The sequence below is a fragment of the Nipponia nippon genome, unplaced genomic scaffold, assembly GCF_047370975.1.
Source record: "Nipponia nippon isolate SJK-2023a ecotype South Korea unplaced genomic scaffold, ASM4737097v1 scaffold_3, whole genome shotgun sequence".
NCBI classification, from domain to species: domain Eukaryota; kingdom Metazoa; phylum Chordata; class Aves; order Pelecaniformes; family Threskiornithidae; genus Nipponia; species Nipponia nippon.
In genome coordinates, this window is record NW_028262347.1 from 96840392 (window position 1) to 96862120 (window position 21729).

The window sequence follows — 21729 nt, forward strand, 5'->3', positions numbered from 1 at the left end:
ATAAACAATTTCCCATGTACAGCTGAGAAAGCTCTCTTAGTTTATTTTTCTTTCAGTATATGATTTCATAATTACGAGACCACTGCATATGATTGAACATCATATTTCTCAAACATGTTTTACAGATAATGTAATTTGCATGCTGGAGAAGATTTGTAAAGATTATGGATGCACAAAATATCAGATCAGTGGGTTATTAAGGGCTGATGTGAAGCTCAAAAGCCTTCAGTGATCTTTGGGTCAAGAAACCATGACAGCCTTTTTCTCACCTGCAAGCAAAAGCATTTTGGGACCTTGATCAGGTTTACTCAGATAGACTGCCATAGCAAAACTCAAAAGCACAATTGTTTAATGCCTCCCTCCTGTCTCAGCAATCTTGAAAATAGCCACTGTAGTCATCATGAGTGTGTGCACAGCTCAAGCATTAGGACAACCTAAGACAGGATATTCACAGACAAAATACCTAGGCTGGGTGTATGAAACAAGGTTACTGCTTTCCAAAGAAATCAATGGGAATTTTGCCACTGACTTCCGCAGAAGCAGGATTTCATCCAAAGCGTGTAATTACATGCCTATCAACGTGTAACCTCATGACTGCTTTTGACTGAGAGAGTTAGGAGCTTTGGCAGCATCCCAGGTGGAACTGCTCTGCTGCCTTCAGTGCTGGTGCCTGGAATGACGTTAGCTGGCTACTCCACTAAGCATATGCAAAATTGCTTGGTTATGTGCCCTACAAGTGATTCATTTATTGCTAGCTGGAGGCAGGCTTACCATTAACATTTTTTAAGAACTACTCCAATTGAGAATAAAAGGTGTTGATAAGATCGCTAATAATTTGTAGCCAATTTCTCAGATAAATCTGCTAGCAGAATGTTGCTGTGTGGCTGCAAACACACCTCATGACACCTCAAGCTCTGCAATAATGAACACAAACCCCAGACTGATGACGGAGAAATACCACTGGCAAATCTACAAACTGATCTGTCTACATCCATGCATCAATCACAACCGTGGTATAAATATTCTGAGTATGAATCTGTCACCACAATTTCTAGATGATTCGTTTCTTTTTGATGGGCTGAACCACAATTCTGGCGTTGAACAGCCCTGAACTTTAGGATATTAAAAATTCACATCAATATTTTTATAATATGAGACTTTTCTTGAGCTGCAACTCTATGCTTTGGGGCACTAGCTATATTCCAAATACCTGCCAGTGTCTAATTTCCTTTCTTTCTTCCTATGAATGAATATTTAGATTGCCCTAAGGCAGCCCTTGGACTGTAGCATGCTGCTTTGTTATCTGTTAGTAAAAGAAAGCTCCTAACTACAGAGAACAGTGAAGGAAAAGGTTTTCCATCAGGGACAAATGTGAGCTTCTGCCAGTAAAAAATGTTTGCTTATATGGCTTACAAGGGAAAAAATACTTCATTTTTCATAAGTCACCAATTATTTGTATGACAATGAGCAGGGGTGGGTGGAAGCTAGTTCTAAATGTAAATGAAAATTTCATATACAAAAAGCATTATTGAAATAAGTCAAATGCAGTTTTCAGAGGTAAGACTCTCTACCTGCATAACCTACACAAACTTGCAATGCTTTTATCACTGTACCCAGGAAACCAAATAAATACATGTTTTACTAAAAGAGTAGATATCAATCCAAATATTTCATCCTTGCCTGAGCGGTGAGTGGGAGTCATGAGTTTCTGTGAAACATTTTTCAGAGTGTATACTCAAACACCAAAAAGCAATTATGCTTTTTGGAAAACAAATGAAATACCATCACAGGATAAGAACTGAAAATGAAGAGGTGAAAAGGCAGGGGTGTGGGTCTCAGATACTACTAGCAAATCCTCTGGCAGTGCGAATCAGATGAGGGACATGGCTTCCAGTGAAACTATGCTCTATACGCTTTCTGCAAATGTGGCTATACATCATTATTCTTTTTGCTTTTAATTCATTTGGCTGGAGGAGCTTACTCACCTCCAGTTTTCTTGGCAGGTAAGTGGAGACTTATTGCTGTTTTAGAAGTTGTTACAGCTAATAAAAGCTTTTCTCGTATTAATTAAGTAATATCTCTTCTTTTATTAAATAACTAAGCTCACAGATGCAGGTTAAAGGAAGGGGTACAGCTAATGTTGAAATAAGTAATGCTCTAAGCATCAGCTACAGAAGTTTGAAGGGATGATCACTTCTGCTCAGAAACATTGGTTGACCTCTTTCCAGATAGCTAAATTCCAGATACCCTGCTTGGTATTTAAGCTCCAAACATCATCAGCAGGAAGGAGGTGTGAAAAGCTAAAAACCTCAGGCTTTCTTGAAGGGGAAGATGCCAGCCTTTCCATCACAAAGCACAAGATGCAGTGAAACTAGCTAGGACTGTGCTTCATTTTCAAGGCTCACAGAACTCTGACACCAAAGAATCTCCATCATTCTCCAAGAATATTAACAATGCTCTTTGCACCTGAGATGAGCCATTGTTTCATGTTCACGTAAATGTCATGGTTTGCACATGAGAGACTCAGAACTAAAGGAAAATTACAAATTAATTATCCTTCAAATTGAGCTTGACTTCTCTAGGTTAGATTCCAGATAAGTTTTCCTCAAACTGTAGTTTGCCTGATGATCTAAACCATATTGCCAAAATCCTTAACCTCACTAGATCCCTTAAGTCAAAGTAACAAATGCCTCCTTAAGCCCCCTCAATTTACATTTGAATTTTGTAATCTCCAGTTTTTAAAAAAGTGCTTCTTGCTACAGTGAGTATTAGAAGCTGAATCCTAAAAAAATATGGGAGGTAACGTATACTGAAGCATTAAAAGAGGCAGGGGTAGGACTGTTCATTAAATTTGCTCTGTACCTCATGAACCTCCCCAACAAGGAAAGTCCAGTGCTCTCAGGAGGTATGTAGGTACTTAAGCACATCAGACCTACATCTTCCATTTAATGAACATTTAAATGTTCCTTCTAAATGTCACTCTTGGAGGGAGTAACCAGAAAAAATGTCACAGATGATAACATCCCTCATGGACATGAGACAATAAAACCATCATTAGTACAGGTGGCAAATCATTATTCAGAACATCATAGAAGCACTTCATGTACTTCTCTTTCTGTGAAACAGTTGCCAAGAATCCCCAAAGTCAGCAACTGTGCAATGAGGGATTATTTTTTACCTTGTTTTTTTAAATTGCTTGTTTGAAAGAAAACAGGAAAAAGACTGGGCAGCCCCAAATTCTGTTCTTTAACCTCTGGTTTGAGTGTGTTGTCAGAGCATTTCATTTCTTTCCTTCCATTTCCTTATATTTACAGAGAGTTAATTATCCCCAAAGGCTGGATTTGGAATTATAATAAAAGACGGATCAATATTCACTAAAAACGTGAAGTACCACCTGAATGCTCAGCAGCATCCCTAATATTAGGCACAGATGAGCTGTACACTACACTTGGTGGCCCTGGTAAGCTGTTAGAAATAGGCATCTACCTTTCCAAAGCAGTGACAGTTTGCGTCGGTTTTACCAAGTAGTCTCTGAATTGAAAAGTTCTGCACGTCTCAGAATGAGAAACCAAACTAGATTTTTGTGTCTGCTTCCAAATCTAGTGGTATCCAAATGGGAGGCTTGTCAGAAAAGCTGATTAGGATAAATGCCCATAAATCATGACTAACCTGGTTGAATTAGCTCTTCCCTGCAGGCTTGTAAAAAGACAGAATTGTATCTGCTTCTCAGAAAGCCAGCCTAGGAGGCATAGGGTATCAGCATTATAAATCTGTGCTGAAGCATGAGACAGAATAATGACAGTACGATAATTATCACCATAAAATTAGAAATGCAACCTCCTCTCCGTCCTCGCTGTAAGAGAAATAGTTGACTTTTTCTGTTACGTTTGTCAAAGATTTTAAAGTGATAATATACCACTTGGCAAGACCTCAAAGGATGAGCAGATCAAGGTAACTATGTCTTTAAGGGGAAAAAGATGGTTGTGAAATAGTTGATATAGATATCTATTTGATTAATTGCTGTTACTTGCAGGTTGTAGGTAATAACGGGAAAAGGCCAGGAGGTATTTAGGATGAGATGCATCCCCAAGTGCTAAAGGTGCTGGCTGCTGTCATTACAAGGACACTTTTAATTATCTTTGAAAGGTCATGGTGATCAGGGGAGGCTCCTCAAGATGGGAAGAAATCAAATGTCACTTCTATCTTCAAGAAGGGCAAGGAGGAGGATCTAGGGAACTACAGAGTGGTCAACCTCACATCAATCCCTGGGAAGGAGATGGAGCAAATAGTCCTGGAAACTATTTCCAAACATATTAAGACCAAGAAGCTTATTTGGAGTAGTCAGCAGGGATTTCTGAAGGGGAAATCATAATGGTTGATTAAGGTGATACCCTTCTACAATGAGATGATTGGCTCAGTGGCTGCTATCATTTATCTGGATTTTAGCAAGGCTTTCGTCATGCTCTTCCATAACATTCTCATCAACAAACTGATGAAGTATGGACTAGATAAATGGGCAGTAAGGTGAATTAACGGTGGCTGAACTGCCAAGCTCAAAGGGTTGCGATCAGTGACGTGAACTCCAACTGATGGCCAGTCACTAGTGGTGTGCCCCAAGGGCTGACACCAGACCTAATACTGTTTCATTAACGACCCTGACGATAGGACAGAATACATCCTCAGAAGGGTTACAGATGATACACAAAACTGGGAAGAGTGGGTGATAGAGCAACGGTTGTGCTGCCATTCAGAGATACATCGATAGGCTGGATAATTGGGCAAACAGGAATGTCATGAAATTCGACACAGGGAAATGCAGAGTCCTGCACCTACAGTCCTGAGTAACTTGCTGTAGCTGACCCTGCTTTGAGTAGAGGGATTGGAGTAGGCAAGCTCCACAGGCGCCTTCCAATTTCAGCTATTCTGTGATTCTGTATTAGGCAGATAGTGGGAGATGGATGAAGGACAGAAATGGGACAGACTCTGTGACCCTGACTCTGTGCACTGTAATCCATGAGGATGCTTGAAATGAGTGATGTTGCTCAGGATAAGTAAGAGTGGCTCTGTTGTTTCAAGAATTATACTCAAGCATCCTTAAGCTTTATAAAGTCACCAGGAGCAGAAAGCACTTAAAAGACAGGTGTGTTCAAATCCTTTCTTTTTTTTCTTTTTTTTTTTCTTTTTTTTTTTAACAACAATGGTACTGTTCAGATCATTCACTTTGCCAAACATGTTATCCCCAAAAGCCACAGCATGTTGCAAATCATGGAGCTGAAATTTTATTTCAGATATTAACTCTTGGGCAATGATGTTTAGACTCTAACAATCTCTCTCTCTCTCTCTCTCTCTCTGTCTTTAGAATTCAAGCAACAGATGATGAACACTTGCTTAATGACTCTCAGAAATATTTTTTGCTCATGCACTTTACATGGAATCTATAGTCTTCCCTAGAGGCAGACAACATATAAAATGTCAATAGGAGAGATCAGACAAATAGCTACCCCCCTGTGTCCACACCTGAACCGATAAACAAACAAGAAAAATCAAGATATCCTGTATCTTTCAGGCTGCTGTAGGAATAAAAGGAGAAAAAAGGAAATACTCTATGTCAAATGCAAAAAACTCCAACCTAGCATTAGTTGTAGTAGACAAGCCAAATGTACAGGAAAATATAATTAAGCCACACAACTAAAACTAGGTGCCTTCAGAGTAATCACAAAGGTGGTACAGCAACGGCAAAATAATCCAGAGTGGAGGAGCCCTTTGGGTTTAAGTATGTAATCAAAAGTAAAATTAATGTAATTTAATTATTTTTTGTTCTAAACAATCTCTCTCTCACCCAGAAACAATCACTAATGGCTATAACATTAAACCACCAATGATCATGATACTAATGGAACTATCCCAGTGTCACAATATGGATGTGAGATAAATTCCTTTAGTATTTGCCTTTGTCAAGAGCATGAATGGAGCAGAGGGTCCTCAAGCAATAGCATGGTCTGTTACTCTGTTCCCTGTCTCAAAGAACGCTGTCATCCTTAATAGCCAGTCTTACTCTGAACAAGTATTAACAGGATGAGATTAACAGAAATGAGCATAATGTGGAACTTGATCCTGTTACACATCACATCTTTTTTTGGTTGTTGTTCTGAAAGGGTTGTAAGGAGAAGGGAAGGACAAGGGAAGGTTGCAAAATGATCTTTACTTTGTCAGGCAGAGAACATGATTTGCACGCAGGTCGTTCTAGGAAGAGAAGTCATAAAGATGACATTGCAATGCTTTGATATTTGTCAGTAAAAGATTACTCACAGCAATGCAGGAACAATTAGAACAGAGTTGCATGGATGGATTTGCTAGATCCTCGGGTGTTCTTAGTGGCATGAAGCCAGTACTTACCTCCTGATAGCAAGTACTAATTTTCAAAGTGAAATGCATTTTTTATTTGAAGACAGAGACCAAATCACCTGCTGGAAAGACAAATTCTGGAAGAAGCCAAGAACCTCTTGTGAGGAACTGAGTAATGCAATTTGAAAACATTAGGGTCTGAGCAGAGCTATGACAACTCTACCCCTTCCAAAGTCAGTAGCAAAATTCATGCCAACTTCAGTGGCAAGAGGCATTGGTCCACAAGCCACAGAAGACAGTGAAGTGTAAGCCATGCAGGAGCTTTTAACAAATTATTCCACGAGTATTAGTTTTTTTATTCTTCCACTTGCCCTCATTTAAAGCTCACGGAACCATTATAAATCCAAGGTGTTAAAGATGCTATAAAAATATGATATTTGGCAAATTCTGAATCAACAGAAATAAAAAGGTTCTATTCTAAAAAATATTACCAAGATACTTTCTGAATATATGTGGTCAAGAATGGAGGTACTATAGGAAGACAGAAAGTGACTCAAGAAATGGAATAGCTTATTAGAAGCTAAAATACAATAGAAGTATGATATTTGATCTTAATTACAGCAGATGTTTTAAATACATTTTCCGCCCATTTCATCAAAAGCATCTACAGGAAAAAATAAGTGTTATGATAAAACCCAAAATAGCCAATTACAACATCTAAGCTGCAGCCATTTTGTTCAATATAACAGCTTTTTGAAAGCTCCCCCCAGCCTAGTTCTAGATTACATTTGAAATGTAAAGTTTTTTGATTAAAGCGGGTGATTGTTAACCTCCCACTGCTATCGGTCTGCATTCATCTTATTTAGGATGCCAAAAGAAAGGGAGCTGCTGATGCCTCTCAAAATCTGGGGAAAACTGCACCTTTTCTTAAAAAAAGAAAGCATAAAATAGTTATGTTTTATCACAAAACCCAGGATTTCTTGTATTGTTTATTTCTAGCATGGTTATTTGTAGCTGAGCAGTCCCTTAAATGTCCAAGCTAAAGTTAGGGTTCTACTCTTTGCAGTGCTCCATGCTTCTCATGACAGACACTCCCTTACTCTGATTTTTTTTTTTTTTTAATATAATTAGATAGAGGAGATAAAGAATAAGAGACTGCAGGTACATTTACAAATGACAAGTGAAATAAAAAGAAAAAAGCTGGATTTTCTATTAGAAATGGTAAGGAGTTCCTGAAAAACAGAGGGGTAGGCTTTCTTTGTGGTTAACTCCCTTAAGTCTCATTGTAAAACACAGGCTTAACATTTTGCCCAGGTTACACAGAAGCCCATGCCCAAACCAAACCCTGCTCAAGGGCAGAGCCAAGACTACTTTAACATCTTCATCACATAAACCTCATCTGTGTACAAATTCTTTGCAACTCTCTTCCTCTGGAATGATACAGGCAAAAAACAAGAGGCAAGTTATAGGCATACATTCCTTCAGCTTCTCCCCTCCACCAGTGCACCTGCTATGAATAACATGACCAAACCACTGCTATAAGAGATGCTACAAAGCACTAGCTCAGATTTTTAGCAACATTAAGTGACTTTTTTTTTTTTTTTTAAAGACTAACACCAATTACATTTCAGGAAAAGGGAAGTGTAGAGGAGCTACCCAGTATTACCTTTCTTATTAAGAGCTTGAACAAATCCTTTTATTCTGCGGTGTCTACTTTTCTTTGTCTACTTAATTGAGGTAACCAGCATGCCCTTCTCCTAGCCTTCACCTATCTGCTGTAGTTTGTGAGTAATGCCTTTGGGCCAGAAATAGTCTCTAACGACGGAACAGCAGAGTGCAAGCATAGCAGCAACATAATCTCCTCTGCAGCTTCTAGACACTGCTGCAGAAATCACAAAGTGTTTGCGCAACCCTTCTCCGCTGCGGAACACCTCCTGAACTCTGGTACCTCTTCGCTGGTCAAGGACTACATTTGCCATCTTTCTACCTCGCACTTTCTATTGAACATGCTGTTTTTGCTGTTTGTTGCGCAAAACACAGCATAACTGAAGAATACGACATATTAAATTCACATGGATTAAATAATAGGTGGATCCCACAAGACTGTTTAAGAAGCTACAAGAAGTATTCACTAAACTGATAGCTACACGTTAAGAGAGCTCACAAACCGTTTTTTACATGGAGCGTAATTGAAGCATGGAATGGACAACCACATACACAGCTCTCTGAGTCAAGTATCTCCTTCGTACCAAAACTGACGCTTAGCTATACAGTTAATTACATGATAGAGAAAATTAAGTTAAAACAGCTCTCTACATCCGAGAAAGAAGACAGTCTTCATCTAGATCACTGCCTTTTTTTTTTTTTTTTTTAATACAGGTAATTCCCAGTGACTTCATAGTTGCAGATAGCTTACATAAGTGAGTTCAAAATATCTATTTCCAAGCATATTTTTTATAAAGCACTTTTTGGGAAAAGGGAGTCCTTGGGAAGAGAAGCAATCAAAGTCCAAGTTGACAGAAGCCAGTAGTTTATCACAGAAGGAGAGGAGATGGAGCTATTTAATTCACTTGTACTCTACAGCAATGATATTCAGCTGTACCTTAGGATATACAGACAGAGATGTAACGATATAATGTTGATTATTCATACTACAAAGTAAAACTGCCAAAGATTAAGGATAATTTGTTACCCCTGATAAATTATTTAGTCCAGGACACCTCAGATTTGCTGGCATGACATTAGATAGCATTTATTTGGATGAGGTTTTGAGAAACATGAATTTTGTGTGGATATAACACAGTCTCGTGCTTTGTCTTGTTATCTGGTTGAATTTCATTAACTAGACTTGCAAATCAGTGATAAGCTCTGTATTTATTCCTACTGCAAATGTAACTCACTATCTTATATGCAGACTATGTAAAATGTGCAAAGCTAAACATTTTGGCACATTTGTTAGCTTTTGGCTTTAATAATCTGCTATTGCTCTGTTCCAGATAAGAGTGCTCAGCAATGTATATATTTAGAAACTAAGTGGCATGAAGGGGTCATAAAACTACCTTCATTTGCTCAACACATATTCTTCTTAGCCCAGGAAATTCCCTCTGGAAATACTTCTATATGGAGCTATGCCCTTATCTCTACTCCGCTCTCCTCTCAGTATGGGGATGGTACCTGTGTGAGGGGCATACCAGGCTGGGGAGGCCGCAGAGCTCTTCCTAGAGTAATCACCCCATGACAGAAGGCCAATTAGTGATACTAAGCCAGTGTTAGAACATAAAGCCAGCTGGGCCTTTAGCCCCCTTCACTGAATAAACATAGCTATTATTTTTTTGGTCCCGCCTGCATCATAGCTTGTTCAGATCATGCAGTGTCTTCCAAATGCTAAAGGAGCACAGGCACATAAATGCATGTGGTAAATTAAATAGCCAGTCAAGAGCTGAGAACAGTGTATAAATAACGAAACCTGAATACATATCCATAATTATTTCAAACAAGCATTTAAAGACGGTTATGTGAAAAAGTAGGCAAGAAAATGGGATTAAATTAGTTAGGGACTTAACAGATATATGCCATTATTCAAAGCAGATTAATTAATCTGAATTAATTTTGGCTACCCAGTGGATATCTCCTATTTTACCTCCCGTATTCTGAAAATATCAGGTACATAGCTGCTATTTGGGTGGACAGATTTTTGTCCTACACTACTACACTTTTGTCCTACTACACTTCCTATAAGAAACTCTGCCCTTTGCACTAGCAGCTTATTTGTTTCCCTTACAATTTAAACACTGCTTGACTCTGTTGTCTGGTATTTCACAAGGGATTGCATTGGGTCAGCGTGCTTTATCTCAAAGAATTTCATGCTATGCTGGCATATTTCTGGTTGAAGGTGTTAGATATCCATTTAATAAATATTTTTGGAACCCAGGAAGCGTACCACTGATGTTTCATAGTCTGATAATTTCCTTTCTTAACACAATGTTAGGAAACCATAACACCCATTCCTTTCAGCCAGTCTTCTCCAGGCATAGAACAACTCCAATGGCACTGAATTTCAGTTTCATCAGAGATGGAAATGTACCTCAGAGACTACGAACTGCTGAAGGTAGCAGAGCAAATTTATCATCAAAAGCACTTTTAGCATGTGATGCCAGACTAGCTTTGTGTTAGCCACATGGCTGCTGGAGCAATGCAGCTTGCTTTATTAATAGCATGCATTCAAGAATCAACATGTCAGCATTCTTCTCTTTCTTTTTAGCTCCCCAGCCTTTAGGGGAGCCTTTACATCAATCTGAAAGTGGGGCTTTCTCAGTGATGAAACTCTAGCAGTAAATTATATCAATTTACAGTAGTACAGCAGACCTGGAGCAAAGCTATAGAAGACACTCCTACTCTGACTTAAAACCCAGTACGCCCTGTTCGCCCAAAATACCAAGTAGATACAGCACAATAGCAGTGATATTGGCAAGGACTACAGAAGAAGTAGATGCCCATAAAGCCTCCAGGCAATGTCTGTGTCCCAAGCCTGGTCATTCACAGACCACAGCAGAAAACGTGGTTGTAGCCCCTGAACATGTTATTCACCAAGCTGAGTTTGCCCAGCTGTAGCCACTGGTAGTTACTTCTGATACAAATTATTTGTCATGGTCTCTAAATTGAGTCACTGTCATAGTCACAAGATATTGTGAAGCTTATCATCAACTTAAATCAAGTTATACACTAGAACTATGCTTGCATCTACTTTGCTGTTTGTCATGTGTGCTTGAAAAACCTTAGGGGAACTTAATCTGTTGCATATGGTTCAGCAAAACAAGCTTAATACACCAATTAGTACTGTGAAAACTACCAGTGTTTATGTTAAGACTGGCTGCTTACAGAAATTACTGCTTTCCCTCTGTGAAAACCAGCACCAGCCTCTACAGGAAGTACTTTTACTAGAGCTGAACACATTCATGAACACACGAAGGCTCCCAAACATAACTTTATTCTTTTAGTGTTGGTGGAAGCAGAAATTCCCCATGCCCTGTGCAGCTGTCTCTGAGCAGTTCACGCTCTGCTGCTGCCCCAAAGTTCTACGCAATTTTCCATACAAAATGTAATCAAACAATTTCTTCCAAAAAACCCCACTCAATACACAGGTGAAATAACTTGACGTCTGTGCCAAGAGACAATTTGCCGCTGTGAGGGAATGTAGACACAACTTCAAATTCTCTTAATGGAAGACACCTACTTTGGCCATAAATCTAGTGTTTAAACTCAGTCCATATATTGTCCCACTGATCAGTGCAACAAATAAGATATGGAGCTGGATGAGCACTTACACAGGCCACCCAGCAATTTGATGAGGTCATAGAGAAATACTTGCAAAGATGGAAAAACATGAAAATATAACATGTTGGTGCTCTGGAACACAAAAAAACATGTTGTGTGTGTAAATTTTGGCAAGCCTAGCATTTTAGTGGATTATGGCTGCTTCTATCCTAGAGAAAACACATCAACATTGAAAATGAGGCCCTGATAAGCATGAGCCCAAAGTGTTTCAGTGATTTAAATTTTAAACAGCAACTCCTAATTATGCAAAATGGATACAATATTAAAAGCAGAACTATATCACACCTGAAGAAAGTACCTTTGTATTGGGGACAAGGGCCATCATTCATTGAATATGGACTTGAACTGTCCTTTTTGCTTCATCAACATGTTTAAAAAGGCAAGATTTTCATTGCCTATTTCATTGCAAATACAGCGCATCCATTTTATATTTTTATCTGTTAAAAATCATCTAAGGAAGAAATACAAAATTCTAGCTAGGTAACATCAGACATATAGTTATTTGGGAATGGTCCTTCTACACCAAAACCAGTGATTCTGGGAACAAGCAACTGAAACTTCCTTAGCCATTAGGATTGCAATGGCCTTCAATAGCACTGAACTTTTAAACCTTCCAAATATTGGACTGTACAAAGTACCATGACATTGGTTCTGCTTTGTTGTTCTTTGTCCCAGTTTTTGAATAAATTTCTCATTCTGCTGCTGGCAATAGTAGAAAGAAAAAAAAAAACATGGAAAGCCTCAGACTACTTATATAAGCAAAAAATTGCCTCAGGAATTTGCAGATGTGCTGAATCCCTACCTTTCATTTATGGTTCAATATCAAGGAAGGTTACTCAAGCATTACAAATGGTCTTATTGAAGGCAAAAACAATGTAAATGCAGTAGTGACTTCAAAGACAAGACTGAGTAAATATCCAGTCTAAAGTCTGACCCTGCTCCTTCCTCCATCTTGCTATGTTGTGAAGGAAAGAAGATTTTTTTTCCACCCATTCTGAGATCCTTTGTAGATAACACATTGCCCTCCCCCTCCCTCCCCCCCATTTTTTTCCTTTATCTTGTTTTTTAAGGGGAAGACTATCTAGGTCTGAGGGTGGCTCTATCAACAATCTCACCCTTTGATTAATCAGGTGAGAAAGACACCTACTGATCACAGGAAAGTAGACTCACACACAGATGTTGCAAAGATGTCCTGTGACTTGCATTACTGTACAGTGACTTCCCTTTGTGAACATACTTCAAAGTGAAGTGCAGCAGCAAGCACTAGTCGCAATGGAGAAAATACATTTGTAACCATGTTCTCCAGTGAAAAGCTACCAATATAAAACTAATCCATGAGAATAAATGAGTGCAATTATATGCAGTTTACATGTACACATTAAACACACACACACCTTTGATCATGGGCTGATTTTAAGTTCAATGGTCTTAATCATCACACTTGTTTTAAGCTAACCTTTTCAGAAAGTAATTTCGTTCTTGTGATATCTCTGAGAAAGATACACTCTTGCACTTCCTGCCTTCTCACCACCAATAAATAGTATGTTAGCATGAAGCTTTTACCAAAAGAAACCAGAAATCTGTCGTCCTACTTTACCACAAACAATGGACTAGGAAAATTACTAGGAAATGACTCTTCCTGAAACTGGCAAGTCTGTCATTCAAGCAGCTAACTCCCTAAGCACGGACTTCTTTGACTCCAGGCAATAATGGTGGCACATAAGTTCATAAATCTTGTATGATTTTGATAGTTTTTCTTCATGTTTCAACTGCCTCGAAGAAGTGATAAGCAAACACCAGTCATTTACCTACATAACATTCTTTTTCACTGTTCCACTATATAAACTGTGTTTATACTAACCCCTATATGAACTACCAAGTGGTCGTAACAGTCATAACATGAGCAAGAGTCTTTCTGTCATCTCTGTGCACAAAGAAGCCAGATTACTCCTGTGCTTTACTGAACTGGCTTCTGTAACAAAACACATGTGGCACTGAGCATGCATTTATTAGGGCTTATACATTAAACAGACTTTCATCTGCCCTAATCACAATCTATGTTTTTGCAAACTCCCTCATGATGGATTTCAATAGACCTCAGGGTCCAATAAGTGCCTGGACTACAAAAAAGATCAGGGACTTTTGCCATAGATTTACGTCCTGGCTTTCAGTTTATTTCTTCCAGTTTGAGACCTGGTACGCTCTTCAAATTGCTACCAGCATTATGGCTGTAGTTAGGAATGTCCATAGCTCTATAATCCCATTACACAGCTAATTTAATGGGGCTAAAATGCAGGATCAGCCTCATCTGTCTTCCACTTGAGGAACTTTTATAAGCACAGTTAAGAAAATGGGAGTCCCAAAATAGCATTAGGCTCTGGTCCATTAGGATATCAAACCCGTGCAAACAACTTTCTATTCAGAGTACATACTGAATACATACTCCTTTATTTCAGAACATCACGTTGCCACTGGCTAGTTTTAACTTCTAGCTTTTTTTTTTCAGATTAAGTCACTGTACAAACAAATTGTACAAAAAAGGGTCCTTTGCCACAGAGGTCTTACCAGCCTGGAAAAAGTCATTGCAAAGTAGAACTTTCATTACAAAATGGTCAATACATTAGGTATTACTGTTTCCCTAGGAACATGCAAACAGAAACCTCAACTGCTGCTAACAGTGTCACTGCATCACTTAAGCAGGCACTTAAGGCACTGCAATATCCCTGTATGGCTACCATGGTCCATATTCACACAAAACCAATTACAGAATGTAAATGTCCTTTGTGTACTAGCATCACACACTCATCCTACAGAACACTCAGGTGTTCTCCTTCCCCCAAACAAGGCAATGACATTAGAAAGTACAGCTTCCAAATAAAGCTTATTTATCAATAAAATTAAGTAGCTAATTACAGAAACTGCTAAAAAGCAGCAAAGAATCATGGATGCTATATATGGTGGGAAGACTTTTCTCCTTTGACAAATCTTTTGCCCACTGGAACAAGGCTGTAATCCAGACTGCTAAAATACTTGAGCAAAATGACACCTGCTGTTTTCCATACAGCTCCACAGGAACAAGCATTCATCTAACTCACAACATGTCCTACTGTGGTCACGTACATGACAGCATTTGTAAGCCACACAAATCTCTAGAGAGCTCAGTGGTACATTAGGTTAAACTCTGGAAACATTATTTCAAATCCTAATTTTGACAAAACTCAAGTTCTTATTGGCATTTGCCATACAGAGTCCTATCCAGACTGGCACAATGATTTGTTCTAAGGTTGGTTTAAGAAATGCAGGGATGCTACAGATTTAGACAGATGTGTACGCAAATTCTTGGGACTAAATAAAATACTGCTATATTACTACTTGGGACTTGTTACTTACAACTTTGGCCATTTCTGCATTAAAACCGATCAGTAAAAACATTGATCAACAAATGCAGAGCAAGCAGTGAAAGGAAGGATACAGCAACATTACTTTGTTTTGTTTACATATTGTACTGGGTTAAACTATTCCATCTTAAAGACTTCACCCACTTTAATCCCCCTATTTACAAACATTCCCTGAACTGTTAGGTTCACTCCACACTCAATGTTAGAAAATATTTCCATTGAAATAAAGAAATAGGAGGCTGGAGTTACAGGCTGAGCCTGCCTCTTCTCAGTAGTCCTTGCCCGACTGAGAAGCACATTTTGTCAAGAAGATTCATTATGCCCTAATTATTAAGTCCCATTGACATATTACCTGCCTCCCTAATCCTAATGAGGACTAATGAGGCAAAATACTTGGCTTTCATGTTTACTCTTCTGTTTATGGAAGCTGTCCTTCATTTTTGTTTTTTCTGTGAGATGCTGACATTTGTTTTGACAATAATGACTGTAAATCTGCACAGATCAGAACAACGTAGCACTCAGATTTGTGTCTCTCACATGAGATTTCATCAACAACATCTTGCCTTTTGTCAATGCCTGAATTAGTGCTCCCTCCCCAGTATCTCAGCATACTGTCCTTCACAGCTATCCTAGCCCAGCCTGACAAAGAATAGGGAGTGAAAATTATAAAGAAATTGCTCCTTCTGGACAGGATGTCAGGAGAGCTACCAATGTGAATTTTCTTCCAAATGTGGTAACTTGCTACGCATTGATCAAAACCCAGATGTCACATCATGTCATTGATTTCAAAAGACAATTCTGCTTATAAACTGAGGACATAACATGGGCTCAAGTTTTTGATAGCTCTGTCACAACCCCCCTTTAAAATAAATCCTTTAAAACTGAAACTACCACGCAGCCTCAGCTTTTCAATTACACTTATTCTCAACCTCTCTGCCTTAGAGCTTTCTATAGAAAAACATCAAATTGTCAGTTTTATAAACTTCCAATTACCTTCCATAATAAAACTACACAGAAGTTAATAGCAGACATTGCTTTAGGTGTATACAACCACACTGATGCGGGTAGAGAGCATTCAGAGCAGAAGGTGATCTTCTATTTGGCTTTATTTTCTGTGATGTAGTTTATGGACTGGGCTTTGTCCGCAAGCAGCAGTGTTGCTTTCAGATATTCATCTGAACAGTAAGATGCAGACAATCAGTAGTTTGACAGCTCCCCCATACAGCCACATGTCAGTTTTATTCTGGTATAGACAAAGACTCTCTGTTTAAGCCTTAGGCACGCATAAACACAAAGCAGATGCACGCAGTTGCATCAGACACAAAGTCTGTCTGGAGAACAGCTTCCAAATGGCAGCGGAAGCACCACCCCACAGTGTAAATTCACTGTACAAAATGAAAAGACAGGTCAAGTAAGACAGCAGAGAACCAGAAGAGAAAAATCTGGTTATTTATGGAACTTGCAGTAAGATGGAAAGCGTTTTTTCTTCAGATTACCACTTTGATTCCAGTCCTTAAGAACACCCTGGGAGAAGATTATTAGGTGGCTCAATCTTATTCAAAGTCAACAGGGTCTACTTTAGTCTATAGTACTAGAGGCAAAAGGAACACAAAACTAGGAGCTGGTAAGTAATGCATTCTCTCCTCTAACACTGGCGATCCTCACTGATCTGCTTTGAAACAAGTTAATGGGATGACATGACAAAGCAATCTCTGATCTTATGTCTCAAAGGCCAACTCCTCCATATAAACACTGGACTCCTCACTTTCAAGGGTCTTTTCTAGAGCCCTTTTTTCTCCTGCTTGAGGGGTGTGTGTGCAAAACATGGAAATTGCAACTTTTTTATAGATCACACTACATTTCACTTATCTAGGAAAGCTTTTAAAGAGGTTGAATGCAGCTAAGAAGTCTCAGCAGGGAGGTTAAAATTTGGTAAATTGCAGGTACACCGTAGGAACCATGGAGCAGAGTGAAAAGGGTTCCTTGCTGCTTCTCATGTTCAGTGAAGGATCAGTCCATCTTTCATCTGTGGGTGCAGAATCTAGCAATTTTATGAAGGGGAGCAGGTAGTAAAGAAGTAACACAACTGTGCAATGTGTACACACTCAGTTCTGACTGAACCAGGTTTAGCATAAACTCTGTAGCCCTCCCGCAGCAGGCTAATTCACTGCACCTTCAGCTATACCTCACAAGCTGAACGAGGCCCATGGGTTGCCTTGAAGACACTTGGTTAGTGGCACACGGCAGTGCTTCACTGCTCCATACAACTCTTCATTTCACAAGATGGGACATTCCAATTTAAAGCTCTTGGACTTCATCACCTAAATAAAATGAACATGCCATGGAGATGTGCCTCAAAAGTTTATATGGGAAGTAAGGGGCCTGAATGCAATTCAACATACATTATTGTTGGTGGATACAATTGCATTCCATGGCAATTTTCAAAGTCTTGAAATCTGCCTTTATTTGCAATTGGAATGAAAACTTTTTAAACATTTTTCATCAAATGGAAAGTGTGTCAAAACATCCATTTGTGGTCTGAAATTTGAGCTTAATGATTCAGAAAAGGAGTGCTTGAGTGTGGATCATCTAACAACCTAACACTAATCTGCAATGGGGCAGATTCTGGGATTGAAACTCTGTTCTTGATCAGCAGAGCTGAACATGAAATTTCTGCGTAACCATGAGCCTCCCTCCCTCTTTCACCAACAAAAACCACCACCTCTTACATATTCACTAGGCATTTTTGTTTTAATAATATGATGTCATTCAAATTGTACCAGTTATCTCAATTTTTATACTAGTACTACGATTTTTATACTAGGTAGTATGAGCTCCCATAATGAAGACATTGTGAGAGACAAACCCTTCAAAAACCCTGAGGGCGTGTGTCAGTGAGTACTGACTCTGTAGCTAGTAGGCTGTGTATTTCCACGCTAAAAATCCTCTGTATTGAAGCTTTGAGCCAATAAGCAGCTGCTGTCAGTGGGGATCCTTAGCAGTGATTACAGGAGTTTGGTTCCCAACCAGAGAAGCCAGAACAGGACAGAACTCTCCCCCAAAGGGCTTGTCTGAAAATCTTTTCTTTTTAATCTGCCAGTCGCTGGTCATTGGGAGACTAAATAAACCCAGCAGTTGTTTGCTACTGTTTTTGATAGACACACAAGTACAAGATGCATTAGCCATCATGCCAATTCCATCTGTGCTCCGCAATTTGGCAAAGTCAACTAGTAATTTCTCATCCTTCCAAGAGGTGGCAAAAATGATACGGTGATTCTCCCAAAGTATGAGAGGTGCAGATATTATCAACTAGCAATGGGCAAATTTCAATAAGTACGTTTTATGTAACCTACAGTGTTGCTAGAGAAGAGAGATCTCTTAGTTCTCATCTTCATTCTGTGAAGCTCTACAAATATTAAGACCAAATATGGTTAAAAACCTGCTTGTACATCAGATAATTTTTCAATTACAAACTGCTGTTTTATTTGAATCACTTCATCAATCTCAATTATCAGTTCTCACTTACAGCTGCTAACAAACCTCTGATTTAACAGTGGCAAATGACAGAACTAGTACGATACCACATTCTTTGTTGTACTGAAAGTGGATGGAAATTATATTTGAGGGAATTAGATTATAGCTCTACAAACAAGCAATCAAAAGCTCATTGTACAGCAATTCTTACAAGCACTGAACCACTTTCTGATGGGGTCCCTTTTCTAAGCTGTGCGTTGTCACGGTCGTGGAGTCTGCTCCTATGGTAGGTATACCCAGTCACCCAGGGCTGAAGCAACTGTTACTTACATTTCTTTACGAAAATGTTCTGAAATAAAGAGTCTAAGAACACCCAGAGCCACTCAAAAGGCACCAATCAACCTAGTTAGTCCATTACTGTGTCTCCAACAGGCTGGTATCAGAGCTGTCAGGTCTTGAAAACCTCAGATAGGCAACTGCAGATTAGGCAGTTTCTTCCCAACATCTCAACTAAAGATCGTCCTGTTCCCTAAGGCACAAGAAAAATATATCTGCCTTTCAAATTTCAACAGCTTCATTAAGCAACCTCATTGGCTGAAGAAAGCTGCAAAGGACATAACCTAAATCACGTTGTTAAATCCTGATGTCTCCGGTGAAACCCACTGCAGTTCATTCCAATTCCTTTTGGATATCATTTTATGATAATATAATGAACGTACACACAGGGATGAAGTACTTTGAAGAGCTCAGATACAAGCCTGACCCTAAGGAAAAACAATTATCTGAATCATGGCCTAAATACTAACAAATACAAGAAGTTCAACACACCAATTTTTGCTCTTATTTATGCAATCAGGTAGAAAATTATCTTCTGTGAGACTGCAGAGTTTTCCCCCAGGTGCTCTTTCAGAGTTTTTTTCTCCTTGAAAATGCTCATAGAAAAACTTTAACACAAAATTACCAAGATTCTGATTATGAAAAGATGGTGTGTGGGAGCAAGAGCACGCTCTGTTTTTAAATAGAGCTCAGTTTGCTTGTTTTGTGCCTAGAGGGGAATAAAAATGAAAGCAAGTAAACAAACAAAAATTAAAAGAACTCCCCCCCCACCCCATTATTTCCTTTTAGCCAAGCTGATGAGATGACTCCAGCCAGGCCCTCCCCAACCACATTTTCTCATCCATGTTTCTTGTGGGAATACTGATCAAGCAGGAGAGGCTTTGAACTTACGTATGCACCTCTTTCATCTAAAGCTTCCATTGTGGTTTTAAAGAATACAGAACACATATACATTTGAAAGAAAGAAAAAAAAAAAAAAAGGCTGTTGCAGCAAATCTGCTTTTCTTTTACCCCCTTGTGGAAACAGCAACACAATGCTTTCACCATTTAAGTAAAATGCAATCTATACCTGAAGGATCTCTTCACTGACTCTTGGGATGAAAGAATCTGAACTGATTTGAGGAAAGTCAAGGAGCATCAAGATGTGAAGAAATTAGAAACAACAGAAGAAATAATGCTTCCTACAGAAAGTACTGCTCATTTTAGAGAGGAAAAAACATGCAAGATAAAATCAAAAGAAGGCATCCAACATTATAAATGGGGGAAATCACTAAGCTTAGAGGACAGCACTCTGCTTCCATGCCGTGGAAGCCCTTGTGCAGACAGCCAGCAAGGCTGTTCTGGGTGGCAGGTTATCCTCAGTATACCAAAGATGGTTGTACTTGTATGATCCAGGGAATTACAAGTGGTCTCTCTCTAACAAAAACTCCTAAATGAAGTAGGATATTTTTCTGTCCCTCTGAATATTCAGGCAATACTGAAGTTACTCCCGAGTTACACAGGAGGGGCGATGATGAGAATGCAACCTTAAAACATTATATGACTTGAACAAGTTAGTCTGATCACTGCATCTTACATGGGTTACCATGCAGACTAAAATGTAAAGCTTCACTCCTTGAATTTACGAACACAGACTGATGTCAGAGAACAGCAGACTGCTGTGCCTGGAGAACACTGAAGAGAAAAACACATGTAGGAACATAGATACTATATGTCTGTCAGAAACCTGAGATTAATACGAATTTAGTTGACAAGGTTATTGACACCTTGCTGAATTCTGAAGTCACGAACTAAGGACCAGCATTAATAAGTGTTCACATTCATAAATAAAATGCCAAATTTGTTATGAAGCCTTTTGTATGCGATTATTATTTTTCCAAAATACTAACAAGAAGGAAACAACACTGTGAGAACAGCCCTGCCTTTTGTCAGCAAGGTGAACCTTATGCTTTTCAACTGGATTTGGTCTGGTTTACAAAATTTTTCCAGAAGTATCATGAAAACAAATTTTGACAAGATTTTCTGATTTCCCATCTATTGATTAAGCAGCCTTGGACTTTAGGTTTTCTACTTTTATTTCTGGATTTTCACCTAGACATTAAAATAATATTTAGTGGGTATGTTGAACTTTTTTCAAAAGAAATTAGGTGAAAACAGGAAAGCCTTAGGAAAGTAGCACTAAGATTAATAAATCTAAAAGAATGTTTTGACTAGTGGAAAATCCTGTTTTAATAATTATAATTAATTTCTCTTTATTAAAGAGTTACTGTGGCATGTTTGCCACAGGCTCTGCTTACTAAACACTGGATCCTATAATGGCAAGCCGAGAAATGGAACTTGAAAGACATTTATTGTAATTCTGACTTTACTTCCAGAGTCCTGAATGACTTTGGGCAAGCTTTTTCATCTTTTTAGGCCTCAGTTTCCCCCATTGGCAAATGAGAGTAATGATATCTATTCTCTTTGCCAAGCACTTCCACATTACTTAGCTCTTCAGATGACATTTCATTAAGTATTATTACTGCTACTCTCAGTTTCCAATATAGCTAAGCCAAAAGTGAGGTTGAGGTAACATTTCAGTAGCAAACTCATTTTATAACAAATTTTGCTAAAATATTTAATTTGAAATAAGTACATGACATAGATGAGAGCATGTGGTGGAACAAATTGATAGCAAATATACGGACTAGAAATTATATTTGGACTAATCAATATCCATTTTTATATTTACTTTCTGCAAACTTTTCAATAACTGCATTTTACTAGTTCAAATATGTATGAAATGTGAATTTGAAATTCATATGTGTAACTATTCACTCAAAGTATCAAACTGTATAATAAA